This window comes from Epargyreus clarus, unplaced genomic scaffold, assembly GCF_041222505.1.
Source record: "Epargyreus clarus isolate Ecla_fem2 unplaced genomic scaffold, WU_Ecla_fem_2.2 ptg000021l, whole genome shotgun sequence".
Lineage (NCBI taxonomy): Eukaryota > Metazoa > Arthropoda > Insecta > Lepidoptera > Hesperiidae > Epargyreus > Epargyreus clarus.
In genome coordinates, this window is record NW_027332228.1 from 9,681,089 (window position 1) to 9,707,100 (window position 26,012).

The 26,012-nt window shown below is 35.0% G+C and overlaps 1 protein-coding gene across 1 annotated transcript in view; it reads right to left on the reverse strand.

Annotated features, from left to right (window-relative positions):
• LOC140750591 (uncharacterized) overlaps positions 1-17,991 on the reverse strand; it is a 76,399-nt gene extending 58,408 nt beyond the window's left edge. Inside the window, exon 1 of the mRNA XM_073084238.1 lies at positions 17,687-17,991. The gene's annotated coding sequence lies outside the window, so the exon portion shown is untranslated. The remainder of the gene's footprint in view (positions 1-17,686) is intronic.
• Positions 17,992-26,012: the final 8,021 nt, after the last annotated feature.

Consider the following 26,012-nt stretch of genomic DNA (forward strand, 5'->3'; position numbering starts at 1 on the left):
GTCGTCACGTCACGACAGCTATTAAAGTTGACTACTATTTCATCAAGTGTTTAGAAATTTGTAATTACTGTGTTTTAAGGTAATTCAGTGTTGATAGCCTTGTGTTCAAATCCAAGGTTCGAATCCCTTTTTTTTTGTTAACAAGGGGGAAACCTACAAAAGGTAGCCTATTATGTGGGATTTTTACCACACTAAAACCCCCCCGGTGGCCGTCCTCGGCGCTGCATAGAGGACTCCGGAATCTCCAGAGGAACGCAACCGGAGTTCTCTTAGTTGCCCCGTCGGGCTCCGCCCAGGTGAGCATGACGCTCGCCACATCGTCAGGTGTGCACGAAGGTATGCGACCACACATACCCCCGTCCTTCCCGGGGTAGCTGTCCGGGCGGTTCAACCTCCTGCCCCCCGCAACCCCGGAAGCCCCTTTTAGTCGCTTCTTATGACAGGCAGGGGATACCGTAGCCCTATTCTGGTCCTAGAACTACAGGGTCAAAGGTTTGAATCCCTGGTAGACGTCGTCGATTGTTCGAAATTATGTGCGTATTAGAAATGAATTTTCATGAGGAAATCTAAGGGATATTTTAAAAAGTTTTCAAAGGTATGTGAAATTTACCAATGTGCATTTGGTCAGCGTGGCAACCTAATTCTTTTAATAATAAGAGGCGGATCGTGCCTATATGACAATAGAGGGTTGACAACGAAGTTAAATAAACGCCTCTAGTAGAGGTAGTAATTGAAAATTAGTGTCTAGATTTCTAATGAAGTAGTGACGTATTGACGAGTGTTACTACTCACTTGAGAGGAGTTATATAAAATGTGGGGACGTTAATACTTCTGATTTACATATTATAAGATTTGTGCAAACTACTCGTAAATGTCATTGCAGCGTCATGTCATGTCATGACGCTATTTGAATATATACGGGTAACTGTTATGGATTACTTTCTCAAATTAATGAACACACGCAAACTACAAATGCACACATAGATATTTTTGTTTTTATGTACGTATTACCAATACAATTTTGCTCTAGAAGCTAGCAATGTGTATAGTTTTATAATCCATACTTGATGTAATGTGCTATGGTTTAAACCCTTCTTACGCTAATAGGAGATATACTCCACATTAGAAACGTAATGACGATGTTATATACACGGAAATTATGAAAACAGTTATTACCTTTTTGCTCATATACAACTTAATACATAAACATTCCTATAATAATAAGTGATCCATAGCTGATATTTGAGAAGGTTACAGAATAAATGATCGTGGCGTTACAAAAGGGTATTAAGATCATAATAGAGGAATTCCGACGTGTAAGTTTAAATTGAGGAACAATAGAGTTGTGGTAGATCGTGCATACGTGGTATGCGGTATTTTGAAAGTGGTACGCGCAAGGTCAAAGTTGCAACAAGTACTGTCAGTTATGTCAAACAAGATATCCGTTTTTGCTAGTTTTTGCCTTACGCGGCTGTAATGGAAATGTTGCAAGGCTTGAGATATTAATTACATCATTATGTTGGCAGTTTAATTAAAGCGATCCTAACGCTTTATATTGTGGTTTTCGCGTTTTACTGTTTTATAATAGAGAAGTAGCAAAGCCTCCAGTGCACTTAATGGTATGTGGTACATTTACATGTAAAGTCAATCTCCTTTAGGGATAGAAAACGAATACTGTTTAGAAGTTTATATTGTCTACAAAAACTTATTCTAGATTGCTATTAAGGGTGAATAGAATAGAAGCCTTAGTTATCAGCTCTCACATACATAGGCATTAGACACGAATAACTAACTTGGAACGCAGAAAATACTAGCACTTCTGCTAAAGACGGAAGTAGGTATGGTGATAGTGTCACGTAATCAACCACGAAAAGGTCTACAACAATTAAAGTTGATAGCAATGATAGCCTAGTGGTAAGAAATTCGAGCTCTCATTCCGAGTTCTCATGCTTCTCATGCATCCCTGACTTTTCAAAGTTATGCGTAATAGATGTTAATTAATAATTATCACTTACTTTAACGGCGAAGGAAAATATTCTGAGTAAAACTGCACGGCTGAGAGGTTTGTACTTAAAAAAGAAAAAGAGGTTTCAAGGGGTAAGATTAAGTGTGGTAAGGTATTTGGCTAGCGAGCTGGACCATTGCCTATAACTGTTTCTCTGTCTAGCTGTGAGATAGTGGTTTAACAAAAAAATAAAAGTAACAAAAAATAAAGTCACCGATCACTTATAAGACCGTTAATCAGATAATCAATCAGGTCGCTAACGGCCCATAACTGTCATTGGTTACCTTAAAAATAAATGATTTCAAGGGTTGAATTCTACAAATAACAATTTATCTAGAGTGATGGACTATAGCGTAAGCTATCGTACTAAGAGAAGACCCTCGAGCACTTGAACAGTGGGTTAAAAAGCAAATAAAAGTAACAAAAAATAACGTCACTGATTAGTTATAACACCGTTAATCAGATAACCAATCAGATCGCTAACGGCCCACAAGTGTCATTGGTGCTGGATAGAAAGCTGGGACGTCGCGAGGTCGTGACCGCTGATGATGTCGATAACTTATCACCTGGACACTCGCACAATTAGCCTACACGCAACACTTATGCGACATTTCAATTCAGCGGTACTCAACCTTGTTTGAACTTTGCGATCGTTATCGCATTACCGGCGTCTGAAGTGGGATTTCTTATACGCAAGGTTGAAAAGGTTTTATCTAGATGTGTTTTAGAACGCATTATTGCTTTCATCAGATGATATCGCGATTGTCTATTGTAGACATGTTTTAGTTTGTTTTCAGGAGCAAATATTTATAATAATTTTCCTTAATTTAAAACTAGAATTTGGTCTCTTACGTGCATTTAGTAACATAACTATGTCATCTGTGTCGTAAATCTTGATGTTCTATACTGATGATTTCTCTATAGTCTATTGTCGCCCAAAAGAGGAAAAGGTTGAGCACCACTGTTTCCAATGCATAGTCGTGACGTATGACCATTAAGAGAATTCTCGTAATCAATCTATTGGTCTAGAACTGGCGCAGCTGTGTTTCGAACACAGAACGCCTTGCGTGACAACTTCATTTAGGTAACACACGAACATATAAATCCTGTAGGTACCTAAATCTCACCTTTTTATAGACCTATTTTAGTAACTTTGTACACGCAAGGGTTAATAAGTTCTTGCTACATTTGTGTTGGTTTTATAGTTGTTCACGTTCCTATGTTGTGATCAGGTAAGTACAAAGTATAAAGGTAAGTGTACAAGTCAGTTAAGTATAAAGGCGGTAAAACCCTTTGTGATTGTGATTTTCGATACCGGCGTCATTACTAAAACAAGCACATCTATTTCTGCCTTATAACAATAGCGTTAAGCACTTATGTGTCTTGATTTAAATGGTGTGGTAAAGGAAACGTTTGACTCCAACTTAGCCTTTGCGGTTGCAACGCATCTGTGATCAACTTCAGGTAATACTCTAGATCTATCTGGGGCTGATTACAGATATCCATGGGCGGTAGTAGCTGCTTAACGGATGCCCTGCAAAGTCGTTTGCTACTTCAATACTATAAAATAATCGAAATTGGTTGACAAAAAAGAAATAAAAAGGCAGCACTATTCTGTCTTTTTCTATTTTATATGTATAGATATAGGTATAAGATTCGGTATACAGAAAACTAGAGTTTATGATTTATGAATGGTAGTAACGACTTAACAACAAGTCAACTGCATATTCATTAGATTATTACATAAAACAAAAAGTGAGAGTCTAACATGAAATAATTATTGTGAGCACTTGAAATGTGGCACTATCTTATATATAAAATTCTCGTGTCACAATGTTAGTGACCGTACTCCTCCGAAACGGCTTAGGAAAATTCACCAAATTCAATATGCATATTCAGTAGGTCTGAGAATCGGCTACTATCTATTTTTCATACCCCTAAGTGATAAGGGTTGTTTTGTATGGCAACACAACGTTTGCCGGGTCAGCTAGTTTTTTTATAATACAAAAGTAGCATGCGAACATGGAGACCACCTGAAAGTAAGTGGCCACTGTCCTAGACATCTATAATCAAACTCAGATAGGATTTTGTTTCTTACTTTAAGGTCAGCCACATGCCTTGCTACATACATAAGTAGACCAAGTTGAAATGCTTCGTATAAGCATTTCTCCCTTGTCATCCACTCAAAATTATAACACATTAGCGCTTATCACTGCTGTTATTAACAGAACTAAAAAATAAATAACTGTAACACGTCGATTCATAAATTATTTATGAGTTTGTTACATTTATAGTGAAAGATGCTTTCACATGTTAAGTGTCATTGAAATGTACTTCGGAATAATTCTTTAATTATCGTAACATGCCACTTTCGGTAATAAACTGCAATCATTGTAACATATATAGAGTGACTATACGTCTCGTCTTGAACGGGATAGTCCCTTTTTTCGATGCTCGCGACACAAAATTGTCCCGTTTTCCCAAATGACAATAATGATAACTGGATTAAAATCCATAAATTTAAAATAAAACTAAAACAAAATAAAATAAAACTTCTAATTAAGTAACAGTAAATAGTATAATTGCAAAAAAAGCATGGGGTGCTCCATTTATCAGTTTTCTAAAAGCGCCCCACACTTTTTCCACAATTATACTATTTACTGTTCTTTAAATGATTCCTAGATTGAAAATTATTTTCTATTTTTAGTCGATTTTTATCATTAAAGCGTGTTTTTTAGTATTTTAGCTATATTTTTTCAAGTAAAAAGTAATTGACATAAACACATTGATGTCCCGTTTTGACTGAACTAATAAATGGTCACTTTAAACATATAGCGTTTCAAATAGTGCGGTAGTTCTTATAATTAATTCATTAATTACAGTGAGCTCGATGTGCACTATGATGTATTTACATATTTCGTCACATTGTGGCATGCGTCCGCAGTATGTAGGATTTTGCGAAACTTCTTGAATTATTAAGTGTTAGAAGTCTTAGTTTGACGGAGTTAACGCCGCCATATATATGTCTGCCGTATAAAACCTGCTAAGCGCTGCTGTATTGAAGGGCATGAGAAGTATGGCATTGGAGATTCATTTAAATGAGGAGTTCAAACTTACTCCTGTAACTCTGAGGAGTAAGTTTGAACTACCTACACGTAGGTAGGATTCTAATCTTCATCATCATCATCATCAACCCATTAACGCCCCACTGCTGGGCACGGGTCTTCTCTCATAATGAGAAGGACTAGGCCAGAGTCCACCGCGCTGGCCAAGTGCGTATTGGTAGACGTCACATACCTTTGTTTTTTTTTCTTTTTAATAAATCTCTCAGGTATGCAGGTTTCCTCACGATGTTTTCCTTCACCGTTTAGCAAGTGATATTTAATTTCTAATACGCACATAACTTTGAAAAATCAGAGGATTTTGCCTGGGATTTCAACCTCGGACCCCTCGAACGAGACTTCGAGTTTCTTAACCACTAGGCTATCATTGCGTATTCTATTCTAATCTTCTATTCTATTCTAATCTTATCTAGGGTTAATATCACAAGTCCATGGGCGGCAGTAGCTGCTTACTTTCGGGGGCACTACATATTCGTTTGCTAATTGCTACTTATAAGTTTGAATTAAAAACCAATATTTGTAGTTAAATTTCATGCACGTGATACGTATCAAAAAGTAATTGTTGACACAGATATATGAAACTTGTACTGGTCAAGGTACTATCCTACGCTTGCGATAAAACCAATATATATGTATGAAGAATGAATAATCTACCTACACATAGGTGGCTAAGCGTTGTATTTATTTGTACTAAATTCAACAACAATGGATAAATTAATGATTTATACTGGGGTTCTCTATTTAAGAATGGCTTTACATAAACATCTCGTCTGACCTGAAATTTAAACCAAGCCCTTCAACATAGACAACTGGTTTAGTGTCCACTGTACCTACAATTTGGGTCATCAGAGTTGTATACAACAATATTTGTAGATTTACAAAGGATATCACTTCCCATTTAATTTAAAGGATAATCACCAAAATTCTGAATAAATAATACAAATTACACAATACGAGGCTTTCAAACTTTGTTCACAGGGGAAAAAATGTTTTGGGATCGGTGTATGGATTCGAAGGGCTACTGCCTATATGGAATCAGATATAGATGTCAATAGCTGTTTCCAATATAGAAAACTATCTGGAGTAATCAGATTAAAAATCGTCAAAATATAATTATAATCGATAACCTACTTGAGGTGTATTCCGCAGTAACTTAGTAAGCTACCGATATTCTTACTTAGCAGATGGTAAATTAGTTGGTAGCGAGCTATTAACAAAGTGATCATATTATTTACCTAAGTTTAATGAAGTTTGTGCAATAGGAAATTAAGAGGTTTTCGACAGAACGTGCTTAATGAGGTTGCCGTCAACCAAGTCATTTTAGTTAACTCTATTTGCTAGAATCTGGTCTCATTAACCCATAATGACTTTAACCTTAGCGCGTCGCAAAAACTGTTTGAAGATCGAAAGATTTCGTACTTTGACGGTAATTTGCATTAGGACTCTCGTCCACAAATTACCTTCCCACTGCTGGGCATGGGTCTCCTCTCAGGGAGAGAGAGACCCATGCTCGCAGTTTAAGCAAGTCATCATTACTTACAAAAACGCACATAATTTTGAAAAATTACGTCGGGTAATTATGGTTGGCCTCCAGAATTCGAACCTTGGAATCCCCGGTAATGTGGTCGAATGTCTATACACTAGGCTATCTCTGATTTTTAAAGGCCTTATTACGAAAGTTTAAAATTCACTCCACCCACTGTTGTATTAAGAAAAGGTGAGGTTCAAAAAATCCGGCGTTCCACAAACCGCAAACGCTAACCTATTGTTATTCGATGCGTCGCTTGCATCGGCTTGAGTGCAAAAATACAAATAAATAGAGAGAGTTATGTTAGCGCCACTCCGGCGCAGAGGTTCGCGAAGACCTTATCCAACGTAAAATGGACTCATTCGTAACGACAGTACTTTTCATTTTCATTGCGTATGGTATGCGACGTCACCAGATGGGTATTTACACACGACGGGTCGACGACCCGTGCATCTCCGCTGGCGTGCGACCACCGTGATTGCTTATCGTTAGTTATAAATAGCTTACGATATAGGTGCACACGTCCGCAGGTGGCTATTACATACCGTAGTTTGATTCCGAATCACGAAAGGCCAATTACATTTTTTATATATCAATAATTGATTCGCTGTTAATAATGTATCGTGCCTTGAATGACTTCCTATTTGAACGTTGCGTTAGTGATAAGCAGTTATAATGTATTTTAATAAGCTACGTATTCATACGTGTTCCTTTTGTATTAAACATTAATAGTTAAACTAAACCAACACAGTAATAATTTTCTCATTAAGATTATTTTGCGTATCTAAGTATCCGATAGTCTATTATGAAATAATTAGGTGTAAAAATTAGTAAGGCATAGTTGTAATTACCGAATTTCGCAATAGAAACACCGGAAATTTTATTTCAGCGCCGATTTTTTTGCGGGTTGAAATATTTCATTCAGAAAAACATTACTTAAAGGTCAATTAACATTTTTTGACATTTTTGCAAGAACAATTTTACTAAATATTTTTTTGCGTTTACTGTTAAGAAATCTCAAATACTTTAGAGCCTAGACTATAAAGTTTAGTAGAAACGCGAAATGGTGGTAACAAATGGTGTCATTAATTACAGTACGACTTACCCTTAACCTGATTATTTAGGAAGTAATCAGTCTTTAAACGTACACAAAAAGTTTCCGACTAATGCTTAGTCAATTAAAACATTACTGGCTTGATTAATTGACATAAACATAATGACACGAACAATATGGTTTGTTCAATTATATTCGAATGACAAATACCTCACTGCAAAAAATGTATATATACTTAAGTATGATAAATGCAGGCATAATAAAAGAAGGAAAACAAAATAGCGTTCGGCCTTAAGCCAATAAAAATGGGTCGTCATATAGAGAGGTGGTATGCACGTAACATGCGTTGCTTCACCGCTTGCGTCAGCTGGACGCATCGCGGGGTGTTCCACGATACGGCATTTCCGAGCTCAACGTTCCGATCTAAGGTGTTGGAGGTAAGTGATTGGTTTGCCGTCTGACCTTGGTTGCAAATTATTGTATTTCACTGCTAAGTACTGGTGTCTTCCGAAACCGGGGAAGACCTTAAATGGGGGGAGGAGAGAGAGTGGGAATGGCTTTACATGGTACGGTATTTCCGAGCTCAACGTTCCGAGCTAAGGTGTTGGAAGTAAATGTTTGGTTACATACCGTGTGACCTTGATTGCAAATCTTATGAGATCTCACTGCTAAGTACTGGTGTCTTCCGAAACTGGAGAAGACCTTAAATGCGGGAGGGGAGAGAGCGGTGGGAGCATTTCCGAGATAAACATTCAGCTCTTGGGTGGTGGGTAAGTGTTTGGTTTACCGTCTGACCTTGACTGAAATTTTATTGTATCTCACTGCTAAGTACGAGTCTCTTCCCGGAGCTGGGAATTTTTTTTATGACGGGACGGAGGGCGTGAACGTTTAGAAGTTACCACAATTCATCACAACAGGTGATGTGCACTTTTTACCGTAGATACTTAAATCCCTCTATGGCCTTCCTCAGCGGTATGTAAATGTTTAACGGAACGAAACCGGAGTCCTCTTAGAGCATCACCCTTGACAGACTCTACTTGGAAGTACTTTACAGCACACCTTCGGGAATTAACATCCATATGCAACTGCACATTTTTCGCTAAATAAATACTAATGAAACAGTAGCAAAGCTATTTAGCCGATAACTGGAAAGATTTTTATCTCGTCTAAGTTATAAATTCTTGCAGATTTCATAAAAATAATAAAATTTGGACAATTATAAGAGAATGGATACAAAAACGAATACACTTTCAAAGATGTGCTTATACGATATAATGAATAGTATTTGGAGTTAGTTACGTATTAAAGATCCAATTCTTTGGGCGTAGACAATGGTATTTTGTTTTAAATTGTGAAAGTGCTTTCAATAGATCACTCCCAAACGGGCTTTGTAATGTTTTACGTAAATATTTGGTACTTGTTATTATACGTGTTACAATAGAAACTACTTTGAGGTCGACTCATTATTGGTTCGCTTGGCAGATCTCCTCTCAGACTGAGATGGGTTTAGGCTCTAGTCTGTTACGCTCATTAAATGCGAATCAGTAGACTTTAGGTCCTTTTGAGTTTTTATTACAGGACTCTTAAGCTCGTTGTTCATAATCAATCTATCCAATATTACGTATCAAAGATCAGTATTAATTAATTTCTAGTTTGCAGAAATTGTCACATGTCAAAATTCGTTAAGTAAAATATTGGAATCTATCCAATTGTAAGTTATTTGTGAATAACTTTCGTGTACAGTTATGTAGTTACCTGTATATTTTTGTAAAACAAAAAAAAAATAGAATTCGAACTTTGGAATTCGAATCCACTAGGCTATCAAAGAAAAAGCTTTACGTTATCATAATTATCACCTTCCTTGCACAGAAAACATATTTTTTCAGTAACTGATTGTATTCACGATTTATTTAAGAGTTGAACAGTCAACTACAGTTGCCAAACGATATGTCCTAGTTAGTTCAATAACCAAGCATTGTTATAATGTAGGTTAATATTTTACATTTATTTTGCCATTTATGGAGTTGAATAGGAAATAATTATAAGTAAAGAACTGGCTTACTCCGCGTACATAATTATGCGAAAAAGGTCAAGGTACTTATATTTTTTATAATTTTTAAGTAGTAAATGAATATGCAGTCCATCTGGTCAGTCAAGTGGCTACGGCAGCCCATTGGCATCTGCAATTAACTCTTATTAATACTAGACTCCTAAGAAAGTACGGCGACAGATGCATTACTAGCTCTAAGGACTAATTTGGAACGCCTCTGATAAGTGAAGGTTATGAAGGTGGTAGAACCCTTTGTGGCGAACCACAAACAGTCGAAACTCCGGCAGCAGCACCGCTACACCTATTTCTGCCTTATAACAGCAGTATTAAGCGCTGCTCTGTTCTGGTTTGAAGGGTGTTGTAAGGGAGACAGACTTTTCCGAGGCGTTCCAGCTTAGTCCTCAAGGGTAGCGGCGCATCTGTGGCCGACCTCCGGTACGAATATCTAATCCTATCTCAAGTCGATTACAGATGTCCATGGGCGGCAGTTTTCACTTACCATCAGGTGGACTGCATGCTCGTCTGCTACTCTATATTTAAAAAAAAAAACTATGTCTTCGTTGCCATACCCTTCAAACCAGAATACAGCAGCTCTTAACATTGCTGTTATTAGGCAGAAAACGGTATCGAACCGCAAAGCTTCTATCAAATTTGAAAAATTGTATATAATTGCATAAGTTAAATTTCTTATTTAGATTTGATGCACTGTTAGATTAAAGTATTTTATTAAATTGGTAATATGTAAATACATTAAAAACGAATGACACATGAGGAAGATTGGTAAACTATATAGAGGACATGGTAGGTCAACATAACGTCAATAGGTCAAATTAACGACACAGCGAGGAAATGTTGCTAGAGTCAACGCCATTACTAAAATTTTGAAATGACGTTCATAAAGTTTGTATGTAAGTATGTATCTTTATATATATATTTCTTATATGCGTGTGTATGTCACTGAACTCCTCATAAACGACTTGACTGATTTTGAGGAAATTTGTTGTGTGTGTTCAAGGGGACTTGAGAATGGTTTAGATTCACAATTTAGTCAGTGGGAGAACGTTTTTTTAATTAATTTTTAATTCGTAAGTAGTTATAGAAATGTAAACTATGCATTTTATCAAGTGATGATCTTTAGCAAAGTTGTTGTTCAAGCGCCCACGAGGGTTTGGGAGTTGGTAAGACCAATTTTCGACAGATGACACCACTGTCATTCAAATGCAGGTACAAATTTTCCGTTTTATGTATGTCATATTATTTCCATATTAAAATGCGGGCGAAGCCGCGGGCACCACTAGTTTAATATAAATTAATAACACGTATACTTGTGTGCACAAATTGCAACAAACCTGTTTGTAAATAGAAGTTGTCTTTTAAAAGTCATTACATTAAGGTTAATGAAGACGAATCGTTAAAAATTATAGACAGTGCTATCAATTTTAATCACGTATTCAACTAAAGTTCCTAACTTCTGGACGGTCGTAATTGACTATGCAAATATCAGTAAATGAAGAATGTAATGTAATCGTAGAATATAAATGTGAAGGTCGAAACGTCAGTGTCTATTCACACATACCATAACTACACTTCAACCATAACGCAACGCATTGACGGGTCCATTTTTTACAGAAATGCATACTGTTCACGGACCACTTTTGGCCGTTCAAATTAACAGTGTCTTAATAATTTTAAGCACATCACAACTACATAACATGTACAACATACTACAAGCGATAGGATAGAGGCTACTGTAGGTATTGCAGATAGTTTTGTAGCTGCGTCGTGCCAACTACCAGTCAGGGATTCTGCTTTCTGATTCTATTCATACTAACTACAGCTTGGCGACATTTAGTCGCCGCCGTTTGGTGTGATTATCGTACGTCTAAATGGACACTATGTCAAAAATTCGTTTTTATACCATAACCCAATGACAACACAACTACAACGCAACTTGCTGACATTGTCGTTGTGGTACATGTGAATAGACCAGGCTCATCAAACATAGCCTGTCAGAGGCCGGTGCACTGCTGGCATGCTAAGCACCTGTCGAAACACATCATTATCCAATTGCTGACAGGGAAACGTATTGCACTATCGGACAAAGGTAAGCGAATGAGTCGATTGGTAAACATTATAACAAACTTGAATAGGAAAGTTTGAATGGGGTATTAAAACTTGAATAGGAAATTGAGAAAGGGATTTACGTTTGAACGGTGTTTTCAAGTTTGATAAAGAAATCTATGTAGTAAATGTTAGTATAAGCCGTCGGTGTTACTGATATTGTCTACTTTGACACGAAAGCCCTATCAAATTAGTATAGGCCAATTCTAAAAATGGTTTATCTGTGGATTGCCGATTAAACAAAATCTTTAAAAGTAGGTTGTAATTAAAAGGATCAGCATAAAAATAATTATTGTTCATTTAATTATGAAAGAGGTACAGTTTTTACAGGATTAACTACATTTTTATCATTTTAATTTTTCGGTTACCATTTTAATGACGTTGAAATAGCACACCAGCCTTCCAACGGATAAGTGGTTACTGCCGTCCATGCTCTGAGGGAATCCATACGGAATATAACTTCTTTCTGCAGCCGAATACATGCATTGCCACCCGAGAGGACTAAGATAGCCTTATACTTGTATATAAGTCAGTCGTATTTAAGTAGTACGTACAGGTAGGTAGTTTTCATATGTTACACAAGTATACGCGCGTCTTACCGCGGAAATGTCGTTAATAGAACGTCTCTTACTCAAGTTCTAGCTTAACATTTGCAATGTCTGGATAGCCGCCAAGTATTTCTGACCTTGGTAAGCTTTTCCTCTATGAATACCTACTGTCTGTGATCAACGAGCGGGTACTTTTTGTCGTCAATTAAAATTGGTGCAATAATTACGCTTGACATTTGAGGTAGAGTCACATGATATAATTAAATATTTTTTTAGAATAATAAAAAACTATATTTTGATAGATATAATGAGTTGAGTACTGATAATGATTTTTTGTGTGTAAACTAAATGTCGCAGATGTCAATCGTACGTTTGCTGCTACGACAGCGAATCTGCATTATACTGGCAATATGACGCCACTTGTATTTATGTAAAATCATTGGTAAAACATATACGAGTATGTACACGAGAGATTCCAAATAAGTCATTAGGAATCATAATGTAATTGGGACCAATATTATTATACTCTTCTCGCATTTGAATTAAGTGCCTAACGTCTATGGGTTGAATTGAAAAATCCATTTGGATATCCATCTGGAACTTAAATGAAGTGAAACAAAATACATTTACTTGCAAAGGCTTTCACAAAATAAATAAGTATTTTTTTCGTAAATATACTACTGAATCGAAATATGACCTTAACTGAGAAGATTCGGCAAGAAACTCAATGGAATAGACTTTTATTTGGTTTTAATCGACTTCATAATTCTCTTACTATCACTTTATCTTGTTGATAACCACCATGTTATTTATTACATAAGAGTAATTAAAATGTAGCCCGAACATGTTCTCTTATAATTTAAAAGAAATATGTACCCGTTTAGTAAATACTTCATTCAGATCCGAAGTCTGTAAAATACACTGTTCAATTGATTTCAAATACTTTTTTCTTTAACATTAAAATATTAAAGTAGTTCACCTACTTGCGGTTTGAGTTCAAGTAGACTCGAACTTACCAGTTCTATTATGTTGGAAATCCGTTTCCAAGGTTAACTTTTTTGAGCTGGCAATTATAAAATAGTGCAGGCTTTCGGCACACGGTGGGGTCGTTGGAAAGTGCTCGGTGGAGCGAGTCGCGGGTGCGCGCTCATAGCTTGCGACACGCCTAAAGGTCGGCCGTGGAACAAATAATACAACAAATAATAAAATAAAAATTAAAACTCATCTCCTTATAAGTACCTGTTATAACATTACGATTACTTATTTCGAATACGGCGTATATTAAAATCGTTAACCTGATTATTAACAGATTTTATTTGTGATCAATAACGATGTTTCATAAAACATTCATTGTTTGGTAACCGTAATAAAGACGCATGAAGCGAACGATTTACTTAATTAACTATGGTATTTATTGATGATATTATTGCACATTTATAGCGCATATTAACCGGATTATCGGTTAACATGAGGTTAATTGCAGAGAAATGTAATCTATTCTATTTTATGACATCGGATGGCCTCAATAAAGGCAATAATGAGATACGTACTATATTAAGAATATAGAAATTACGTGGAAAGACGTACAAGTTTATGGGATAAGTGGCGATCACAACTAAAGTTTAATTTTATCTTACACTAGCTGACACGGCAAACGTTGTGTTGCCATTTAAAAAAAAAGTTAACAGTGAACAACCCTTATCACTTAGGGGTATGAAAAATAGATAGAAGCCGATTCTCAGACCTACTGAATATGCATATAAAATTTGATGAAAATCGGTAAAGCTGTTTCGGAGGAGTACGGTAACTAACATCGTGACACGAGAATTTTATATATAAGATTATCTAAAATAACGTTTTGAAGATTTTTTTGCTAACATGGTCATCTGGTATATGTTATTTTTATGTCCTGTAACATATAAAATGTCAGTATTCGTTATACCACAGACACCGTGTTCAGACTGCTAAATAGTATGTATATGTTTTGTATGTAGACGCACGTAAAATAACATACTCGGATCAATACAAATCATACGAGTTTAGTAAGCCACTAACAATTGATATTTAAAGTTCATATTAAAAAATAAAAATGATTTAATTTTTAGAATGTGTAGGAGTCCTTGCTTATATATTCCTAAAGTTCTATGAACTTGTTGCGTTTAGCATGCAACCCCTACCTACTCGTACCAAGTGGTCACCGCTAGAGACTTCCAAATGCAATGTATTTCACATAGTATTGGAGACCTACCTGAGGTCAAGGTACATTACTACCTCTGAGGTGTAAGTTGGAATTTTTATGTAAATGTATTAGAGTGTATGTCCGACCTATTTATGACCTGTTTAGTATTTTTCACAAATGTTAATGAATGGTAGAGGAATTATCATCAAGACAACGTTTCCAGTTTCTACTTCTATGACATTATATAACATCGTAATGAAGATGGAGATACATATAAAGATTTATATGAGATACACTATAGGTAAATATTAAATAACATAAACATTAAGATTAGTAAAAGATTACGCGATCGTTTAAGTTCATAATGACGTATTTGTACAATTTTTCGTCATGAATTTCGACGAAAACTAGACAACCTTTTCGACGAATTCGTATTTGTTTTTGACGATCACGTAATCTATTGGTATTGGTGCGTCCTGTGCATCACAAATCAGATGGGGAAAGCAAAATACGTAATTCGTGAGCGAAATATGTGGTGTTTAATGAGGCTCACTTTCCATATCATACTTAAATCCCATAGGAGTACTTGAACCTTCGTGATAATGTCATTGTAATTCCATTGAAAGTTGATTTTAAAACCTCTATGTATTGGTTTAAAGAAATAATTCGAAAAGTAAACAAGTAATTAATTTAAAAAATCAAAAACCCGACTGCACCAAAAAGGCTGAAGTAGAATTTCCAAAAGCAGTGAAATAGGCATTTCATTATTTTTATCCAGAAAGCCAAATACAAAGTTTCATAGTAGGTGTCTGCTTCAAAAACAAAAGATGTTCAAACAATATTATCCTATTTTATCCTCGTAGTGTTCATTTACGCTATATAAAGAACCTATGTGTAAAATTCCAGCACGCTTAAGTTCAGCGGTTTCCCTTTGCGTTGATCTCGGGCACAGCAACTCTCTCATTTAGTCAGACAGTCATCTCGATGTGTATATACGAGTATATATGTAGCTAGCTGACCCGGCAAACGTTGTGTTGCCATATAAATAAAAAAAATGTTAAGGATGAACAACCCTTATCACTTAGGTGTAAAAAAAAAGATAGTGGCCGATTCTCAGACCTACTGAATATGTATATAAAATTTGGTGAAAATCGGTGAAGCCGTTTCGGAGGAGTGCGGTAACTAACACGAGAATTTTATATATAAGATATATTATATAATGTATATGTAATCTCCTCTTAATTTCCTTTATTTTGACACCCTACTCGATAGGTTTAGTTAACTTTGTTTAAAACGTGTTACTATTTTGCGAAAAAAATCACCATTTACGGTCTATAAAATATATAACTTCAGTAAATCAAAGTTTCGGTCATTATTTTACTTCGTTAGAAGTAGCATTTCATTATTTTTATCCAAAAAGCCTGATACAACATGTCATAGGGTTTCCTTCAAAATTGACGATTGTTCAAATGAACTTTTAACCCTTATTTTACCCGCTACGGGGTTGATTTTTCGGAGGGAGATAAATAAGTGCGTCCTTGTTCCTATCCAGAAAGCCAAATACAATTTTTTATAGTAGTTGCTTCAAAATTAAAGGATTTCAAAAAAACTGTTTTCCCCTATTTTACCCTCTTAAGGGTAGAATTTCCAAAAGGCCTTTCTTAGTACGTGTTCAAGCTATATAGAAAACCTGTGTGCAAAATTTCAGAACTGTAAGGTCCTTGGTTTAGGCTGTACGTTGATTTCTGAAAAATGAAAAAGTCATTTAGTTAGTCAGTCAGTCAGTCACCTTACTGTTTTATATATATACAAATATGTTTTTATAATCTCCGTTTAATTTTCTTTCATTTGATACCCTACTCGATAGGTTCGTTTAACTTTTTTTTTTAAATGTCTTACTATTTCGCGCCAAAAATCCGCCATTTTGATTTTTTTTTACTAACACCTATCTAAGGACACTCGGGTCGTTGAGACAAATATAATGACACTTTAACTGTTTAAATTCATCCAGCCGTTTGTTAGATCGGATCAAATAAAGAAAGACAAACATACAAGATACGCGCGAAAAACATAACCCTTCCTTGGCAGTCGGGTAATAAATAAATGTGATAATAAAGAGATATATTTTTTGCATTTGTTTTCAAAAGAAAAATGTTATAATTGAAGGTTACGGTCATATTTATGTTTGTTTATTAAAATTATTATATTGATGTGTAATTAAGATACGAGGAAAGACAAAAAGGTCATATTATAATTTATTATAAACTCTGAATACAGGTTTCTATATAATAAAATTTGCTGGTTTTGTTTAAAAATGAGATATGTTTAGATGACAGCATAAAGTAAGTATATAAAAGATTATGCTATTCTTTTAAAAACCTGTACAGTTTTATCTTATACTGGCTGACCCGGCAAACTTTTTACCGCCTCAAAATCTATTTATCAAATATATTTCATATAAAATATAGCCTATGTTACTCGTGGATAATGTAACTTTCGAATGGTGAAAGAATTTTTAAAATCGGTCCAGTAGTTTTTGAGCCTATTCATTACAATCAAACAAACAAACAAAGTTTTCCACTTTATAATATTAGTATAGATTTGTCGTCGACGAATTAAAAATCGTACCTTGGATTAAAACATTTCTAAAATAAAGTACTTTGAATTGTGATTTCGTAACTTTTATTCAGTTCGTTTGTACGCCTTATCGTGTCGTGTTCTGCATAAGCTACATTTAGAAACGTAGACTGTGATATATGTGTCTCTACGAGCAACACGTGTCCACAATAACTTAAACCAGTTCCATGATCCGATTGCAAGTTGGCCATACTTATCACTTGGACACTTGCTCACCGACTAGCCTGGTGACCACTCACCGACGGAAAACTGACTTCCACTTTCATCACCTCATTTATCGTATGCGCAAATGAAATCGAATAATCAATTATTTCCAACACTGTAAGCGCTTACACAAATAATACCAACGAATAATACGCTACTCGGATTAAAAGTTACCCGACGAGGATAATCCAAGGCAACTTAAACACTAGCTACTAATCTAGTAATACAAATAACTTACGTTCAAGTGAGCGTAACATCCAAAACTTTCGATACAAGAACTATAAAATATTTAAATTCTCATTAACGTTATTGAACTTTTAGAACGTCATGAAAATAAACCACAATGTCTCAATAAACACACTATTCAGCAATTAAATCCATAGGTGATACGTTCGAAGGTCACGATCAAAAACAATTTCGTAAAATGACACCAACTACGATTTCGGCGCTCGAAAAAACCGATAAACTAATATGTAGCGTCGCGCGGTAGGAGTTGGCGAAACTGACGTACGCAGCGCGCAAGCGCCGCCAAGGTATTGTTAAAAGTTACTTTTACTTACGAGACTTGCTGCTCTAGGTGGTTCGGTTGTAGACCTCGCATTCGTCGTTTTGCTACTCCACTCTTGCGCTCACGAAAGAGAAAAACAGAGGTCTCGCTTTTCGCTAGCCGCGTACACGTTAGAAAATTTATTTAGACGCTATGCTTACTAAGGATATTTGTGCAAGATTGAGGCGAATTATTGCTATGCAAAGTATTGGTTTCGGTTCATTGAAATTTTAGGTGAGTATTGCCTTACTTCCTTGCGTGGAATGGCAAACACAAGAAATGGAAAATAGACCGTTGCGACGTTATTGCTGATTGCTATAATTGTTTTTCGTTTTGATCAGTTTGTATTCTGATGTTCAATAGGAGCGGTTAAGCAAAATGAACGGAATTAGACTGTACTTTTTAGTATCATACCTTCAAGGGCGATACGCCTTAATAATATAATGTATATGTGAACGTCAATAAAATATGTTATGTGTAACGTATACATAATTTAGTCAGGAATGTTATAACTATTTATGATGACAAATAATGCAACATCCGCCTCGTTTTGGTATGCGGAGCTGCGTCGAAATAGCGGGGATTTTTCTATTACATTATCAATAGGTAGGTATAAGGTAAAAAATCTAATCTATCATAATTAATGCAACAGATCGGAAAGCTTTATGTAGATTGAATCAAATCGGCAAATGTTTTGCATTCGCCATTTATATAATATGGTTAGTTTACATAATAGTCTGCATATATTTGCATGTCTAAAGCTCTGTGTAGGTTATATAGGCCAAATAGTTAATTAATATTGGATTTGTTTTCTTATTTTATTAAATTAATAATACACCTTGGATTATTCGTTAAACAGGGAAAAGACCATCAATATAACGAATAAACGAATAAAATATAACGAAAAAACTTGTAAATAAAAAACAACATAAATTTAATATATGAAATTAATGTTAAGCTTACGTTAAGCCTTCATTATTGTTTATAGTTAATATTGGATAGAACCATAATAATTGAGAGGAAGCAACATACTTGATAATTTAAAAATACTCTGGTATTTACTCGTAGCATTAAGTCTCCATAGTAAGTCAAAGGATGGATTAAATGTCATCATAGTTCGTGCTTAAAGTTTACAATATTCACTTAATATAAATAAAAGTGATTGAATTTCGTGCGGTTTAATTATAGCGCCACGAACGCCTGTTTCCATCTTCATTTTCTTATACCATATGGGGCGATTCAGTCCAGTTCTTTCATGTACTGCTATTTACATATAAGTAATAGTGTGTCGTGGAGTTGGTTATCTATGGAGGAGGTGTATCATACATACATGTTTGAATTTATATAACACGAGTAATAATATTTTTGGTGCATTGTTTAGCTCAAGTGGTAGGTGATTTTCGTCATTACTTATTAAGATTACATTCCATTTTCTTCAAGTTCCCGACGAACATTTGAAAAAGACTTGCGTTCTTAATGACATTTAAATTTTTGTTCTGTTTTTCACATGAGAATACCGGTCAAAATACAGGTCATATTTACAAAAGCGAGCTCCCGACTTATAATGTATAACGTATACTGTCAAAACAGGCCACGAGTATCGTTGGGCAAAGACCTCATTGTCTTTGGGGATATGGAGCATGACTCAGTACTCGGCTGGTGGACATGGATAATAGATCTCATTAACAACTTGATATCTGACTTTGTAATTTTGTTATATAATGCCGAGATGTAACTACCTATGATATAAGTTGGATGTTTTGTGTGAGATTATATATTTATGTGCCGTTTGAACATAAATATGAATTTTAAATGAAAAGGAAATAAGATTTAGATTAAATTTAAATTCTTGAAATTATTTTTGCATTTTTATTTATGTTCTTTTAATAATTTTGTGATGTCACATGTCGGTTCATTTGAGTTTAAACGTCATATTCGGAATTAGATGCCACAATTTTAAAAATATAGTTATTCTAGAAGCCGTTAAGATACATATTAAGACATGATACATCTTAATGTAATTTTTTGCCTACTAAAGATTGAAATTTGCAAATTATAAATAACGGACGTAAATCATGTTCGCAGTTTCGTAATATATGAAACTTATATATAAAATTTATATCTTATATATAAATTCTCGTGTCACAATGTTAGTTACTGTACTCCTCTGAAACGGCTTTACCGATTTTCAGCAAATTTTATACGTATGCATATTCAGTAGGTCTGAGAATCGGCTACTATCTATTTTTTATACCCCTACGTATAAGTGCTGTTCACCCTTAACATTTTTTTATTTAAATGACAACACAACGTTTGCCGAGTCAGCTAGTTAAAATATATTATTTTTATCATATTTTAAAAACAAAAAGGAAAATAATGGGGTCTCAAGAAGTGTTGTCTGTCATTTGTCAACCCGCGGCCAGCGACTCCGATTTGCATTTGCTGTAGACAGAGATAAATTGAAGTTAAATCGTGAAAAATCTGAAATATTTTCCTCTTAAAACAAAAATATACGTAGATTTTCATAATGTTTCATAGTATACTTGTTATTTAACACTTATAGTATTTATTTATCGTTAAAAAATTAAGTTATAACCAAAGAAATTAGAATAAGAATTATAGAGCTGATATAGTCAAGATTTTTATACGAAACTTTCATCCTGTTTCATCATCAGGAATAGATTGACGTTTCATATTTATTTCAAAATTATTAAATATTACCAGTTGGTATGAAAAGTCTTTGACTAAAGTAGTAACTGGGAAAACAATACTATCTTTCCTCGAATACGATTGTCTAATCAACTAACACAGTGACGTTTTCACCCGCATTCAGTGGCTAATTAAAACCAAGCGGATATTGTACAAGTACCCACCTATTTCTTATTCGTGAAGTGTGAAGTACAAATTATGAGGAAATATCTTGCAAGTGTTTGCATCAACGGTATTGTCTATCAAATTATCAAGTGACAGTGGCAAGTAAAATTTCTGTCGTGTTCGCCACGGCCTCGCCAGACTGAATAATCTGATTTAGTTCAGCCGCATCGATTAGGAAACTGTTATTGGACTTACGATTTCATTGATGACATTTCAAGGTTTCGGGCATTGATATAAGAACTAAAGATATGTTACTAGCGCGCAAAACTTGAAACACAAAATACACCAATTGGTGTTTGTAGACTCCAGTCGCTCTCGCACGGCGTAGTATGTACACTGTATACGTTAAAGTTAAGCGTCAATATTTTAGTCTTCTAAGCTCAAAATGCCTTCTTGTGCAATGCGCAAATGTACAAATTATGCAAAAAAATAAACAAGCTTCATTGAATTACATATTACAAGAGAATGAGGAGAAATTATTATATTTTTATTTTTTTCATTTGGTCCGCCATGATTACGTAACTGACAAGAAAGAGTTACCGTGTTTCTTACATTAGTAAAGTGGCAGATACGCAAAATTTACGTATGAATGAAACTTGAAACGCAATATCAAACACTAGTTGTCTACTTTATTATATTGTCAAAATAGCTCTGTCCCTTATGGAAATAACTATGTAGTAATATGTAAGTAAAATGAAAAATGTGCTTGTGTGTGTCAATGTACTTGCAGTTCGCTAACATTTTGTGTTGTTTAGTGTACAGGTAACATATCTATAGTTTTAATATATCATTGATTCCGGGGACTATTAATTTCAAAGAATTATTCTTTTCGTTAAATGCTATCACATATTTGACATTTGTGCGGAATCCACCATGAATAGGAATTGGCAAGGCTGTGTGATAGCATCAGGATTGCGAATGTTACGTTACTGCTAACTAAAGTAGGTTAAATTGTAATATTATCTTACTATTTATCTACATGATACAACATGGAAATCTATAGTTATAGTAATGTGGGAGAGGTCGGTACGGCATGATGGCGTAGGTTTATCGTGTGTGCGTAAGTTGTGTATCTAAACGACGCTTGCTTGAATCATACTGTTTTATGTAAATTTTTATTTCTACTTAGCTGTGATTGGAATTTAATAGATATTAAATACGATAACGCTCAGTAAGTAACGCGGTTCTGCTTTCTATCGCGCTACATAAATACGAAACAAAATCGGACGCGAAGGTGGTAGAATCTTCGCATTTGCGGAAACACCACCACCCCACTTATAACAGCAGTGTTAAGCGCTACTGTGTTATTTGGAAGGGTGTGGCAAGGGAGACATATTTATCCGAGGCGTTCCAATTTAGTCCTCAAACGTACCTACAAACGCATCTGTGACCAACTTCAGTACCCTTACCATGAGTTTTTACGTTTTGACAAATATGACTGTTTTGGTATTTGTTTACGTATTGGCCCATACGATTTCCAAGTTCTAATATAATCCGCTAGGGGCGCTGATTGGAAATTGTATGGGCAAATGCGTAAACAAATACCAAAACAGTCATATTTGTCAAAACTTAAAAACTCATGGTAAGGGTACAGGTAGGAATCTAATTTTATCTGGTGTTGATTACTGGTGTTAATGGGACGTCAGTAACCCTTCATCATCAGGTGGACCACATCCTCGTCTCCTACTCCAATTTTATCAAAAAAATTATAAATGAATGAAAACCTAAAATGAAGTTGTTGTTTGTTACAGAATCATAAATATGAGACCTAGTAACTATATTCATCTTTTTGTTGAAAGCAACATAAAATTGACGTCATCTCGCCGTGTGGGTGTGTCATACAGGATTCTTATCTTATATCACTAGTTATTTTTGGACTTTCTCATAATTCTTAAGTATCTTGATGACATTGGAACTTTGCAAAATTGACAATTATATAAATGCAACTATTTTTATAGTAAACAACTGTGTTTAATATTGCAACGGTATGACTCTGGATTTGTTTCTACCTATTAACAGCAGTGTTAAGATCTGCTGTGTTCTGGTTTGAAGGGTCTGGTAAGGGAGACATGGTTTTCGAAGGCGTTCCAGGTTAGTTTTCAAGTAAAGCGGTGCAACTTTGGCCGATCTTACGTAGGAATCTAATTCAATCTTGAGTTGGTTACGGATTTCTAAGGGCGGCATGCACTTACTATATAGTGGACCGCATGCTCGTCTTCTACTACTTTATTATAAATGCGAACACACATACTGCCGTCCTTCCCGGAGTTGCCACAAGCAGTTTCCTATATTTCTATCTGGGGTTGCCATGGGCGGCAGTTGCGAGTAACTAGATGTAATTCATGGACTTGTTAAGATAGAAAAAAATGTATGTAATAATGGTTCAAAAATCTTCCTATTTACAATATTATATTCAAGTTTAATTTGACCATTATTTTTTATTAGTATAGGAACACCTACTTAATTAATTCTTTGAGCAAATATTAATTAATAGAACGGCAATAATTATAACATAAACATGCAAAAAATAAAAGAAACATGTCACTGACAAGTTTTTACGTCTGTACAGGCATTAAATATACAAATGCTAATTCAAATTAAACTTGATTGTGAGTAGCCTTTGTGGACAAATATTTGCCTGTCTCCCAGTATCCGTGACATTCTGAAGACAAAATGCGATAAGTACCTATCACATCCACGGAATATAGGGCCTGTTCATACAGAGCGATCCAATAGTTTTACATTTTGCCGACTGACTTGTCTTGCTGTTCAGACTAAGTGACCAGGGCGGGTTTTCTTCATATTAGGCCGAACCAACAAAGTAATTGTCATTATAATATAATCAGCAGAAACTGTCAGTTGGGGATAAACAAAACTGTCGGGCAGATCAACTGTGAACAGGCCCTTAGATACTCATGCCTGCCACAAGCCTTAAGCAATTATAATATGACTTTATATATAATAGGCGCGTTATATTAACTTTTATAGCTAACATTTTGGAGTTGTATGGTGCAGCAGTTATCACCGTCTGCTAAGCATAAGGTTGCGGTTTGATACCCGGTCAGATAGACATTAAAGTGACGTATTTTAAGTTGTTCTTGATCTGGCTGTTCGTTTATTTATCAACGAAAGTAAGCGATAATAGTTTCACTAACAAAACTGGTTACAACTTAATACAAGTAATTATTTATGTACTTATCATAAGTGTAATATCAAGTTAAATTATTATTATACAATGGAAGTAGGAAATAAACTCACAGAAAAAAGTTTAAACGTGTCGTTAAACAAACGCTATGTAAAAAGCGTACTATAAACTATGTGATTATTTGACTGATAAATCGGTGTGGTTTGAAGTAGTTCCAGCTCCACATGTACCATTAGGTTAAGTTTACCATTGTAAATAATATTTTTTAAGCTATTGCATAGCTTTTATCGCGGGCTTTGAGCGCGGCGACCGAATCGAGAAATTCCGTAACGAAAATAAGTAACACCTTTCAACAACTCTGTTGCCTGGAGACTTGATATCCAACTATCAAGTCTCCAGGCAACCGAGTTGTTGACTGTCAATAGAAAAATATGGATATAATTGAATAAAGTATTATTTTACATTCCTTATTTTTTTATTTGATATTGGCGACGAGATGTCAAATGAACTAAAAAACAATAAGGAAATACGAGCCACATTACGTGGGTTAATGAAACGAACCGAAAATTACATTTCGGGAATAGAAAAAATTGACATTGAAGAAATAAATATACGACTGAATTCTTTACAAGAAAATTTTAACAAATTCTACGCGATTCAAGAAAAAATTGAATGGCTTACAGAAGAAGAAAATTTAGAAGAGGAAATAAAATACAGGTACGAATTTGAAGAAATATATACAAAGCTAAAATTTAAATTTTTGAATGTACAAAAAGAAAATAATCGGCTAATACCTGAATGTTCTTTTATATCAGCAAGAGCGGAAGTTTATTTGATAAACTGTTAACTGTCAAGGCACGCTTGAGACGTACACCTAATACAAAAGAGTTATCACCTTATCAGTTAATGTTCGGCAGAGAGGTAAGAACCTATATGCATGCCTTATTTAAGAAATCCGCCCCACTATCCAGATTACATTACAATGCACCGCCAACGCAGGAGTTCGGACAAGGTGATAAGGTACAAGTCCGCAGTTACACCAACCCAAGAGTTAAATGGGAGTTCGGAGTCTTCATCCGAAGATTAGGTAGACTCCATTATGAAGTCAGAACTGAAAATGGCATACTGGTGCGCCGTCACCTTGACCAAATGCTGCCGGCGCCCCTGGTGGTGTAAGTGAAAATAGCGGTGGAGGACTGTTGGATATCAAGTCTCCAGGCAACCGAGTTGTTGACTGTCAATAGAAAAATATGGATATAATTGAATAAAGTATTATTTTACATTCCTTATTATTTTATTTGATAACCTTAATTCGTCAACTTGAACACAGATGGCAGTAATACACATTTTTTTTATAATCCGTGCAGAAATCTTAAAATTGCGTGAAGTATATTTTATATTCCCATTATAAAATTCAAAATTATATTACCATATTATCAAAATAATATGTTTTATCAACATAAGCTATGTAGAATTCTGGATTGATAAAATAACGTAAGAGAGTGTTTGTTATTTTTAAACGTACAATTACAACTGACAGACTTGACAGCACAAAATCAAAACGCCATTATGATTTATGGTACAAATAATTTGTGTACAAAGAGTTTTAAATATGAATAAACAAAGTGCATGTATTAATGAAAAACGCGATGTACCTGTAACATTCGGCCAAATGTCACAGGCACATCGCATTGATCCATTTATATTGCTGGTTGTTAAAACTTTACGTCACTTATTAAATACTTTTCTATTTTATATTTTATAATGTTCAGTCTTGCTTGGAGTTATGAAATGTCAGCTGATATTTGCAATGTCTTATATAATGGAGATATGATAAAATAGTGGATAAAGATGTATTAATGTAAATGTTGATGATTATGGAAGAATATATTGTATTTCTGGAATTCCTTCTGAGCGTTTTCATAGCATAAAAAATGCTATGCAATAGCTTTACCGCGGCAGTCTCCGAGTGCCACACGTATTTTTTAAAGATGTTTG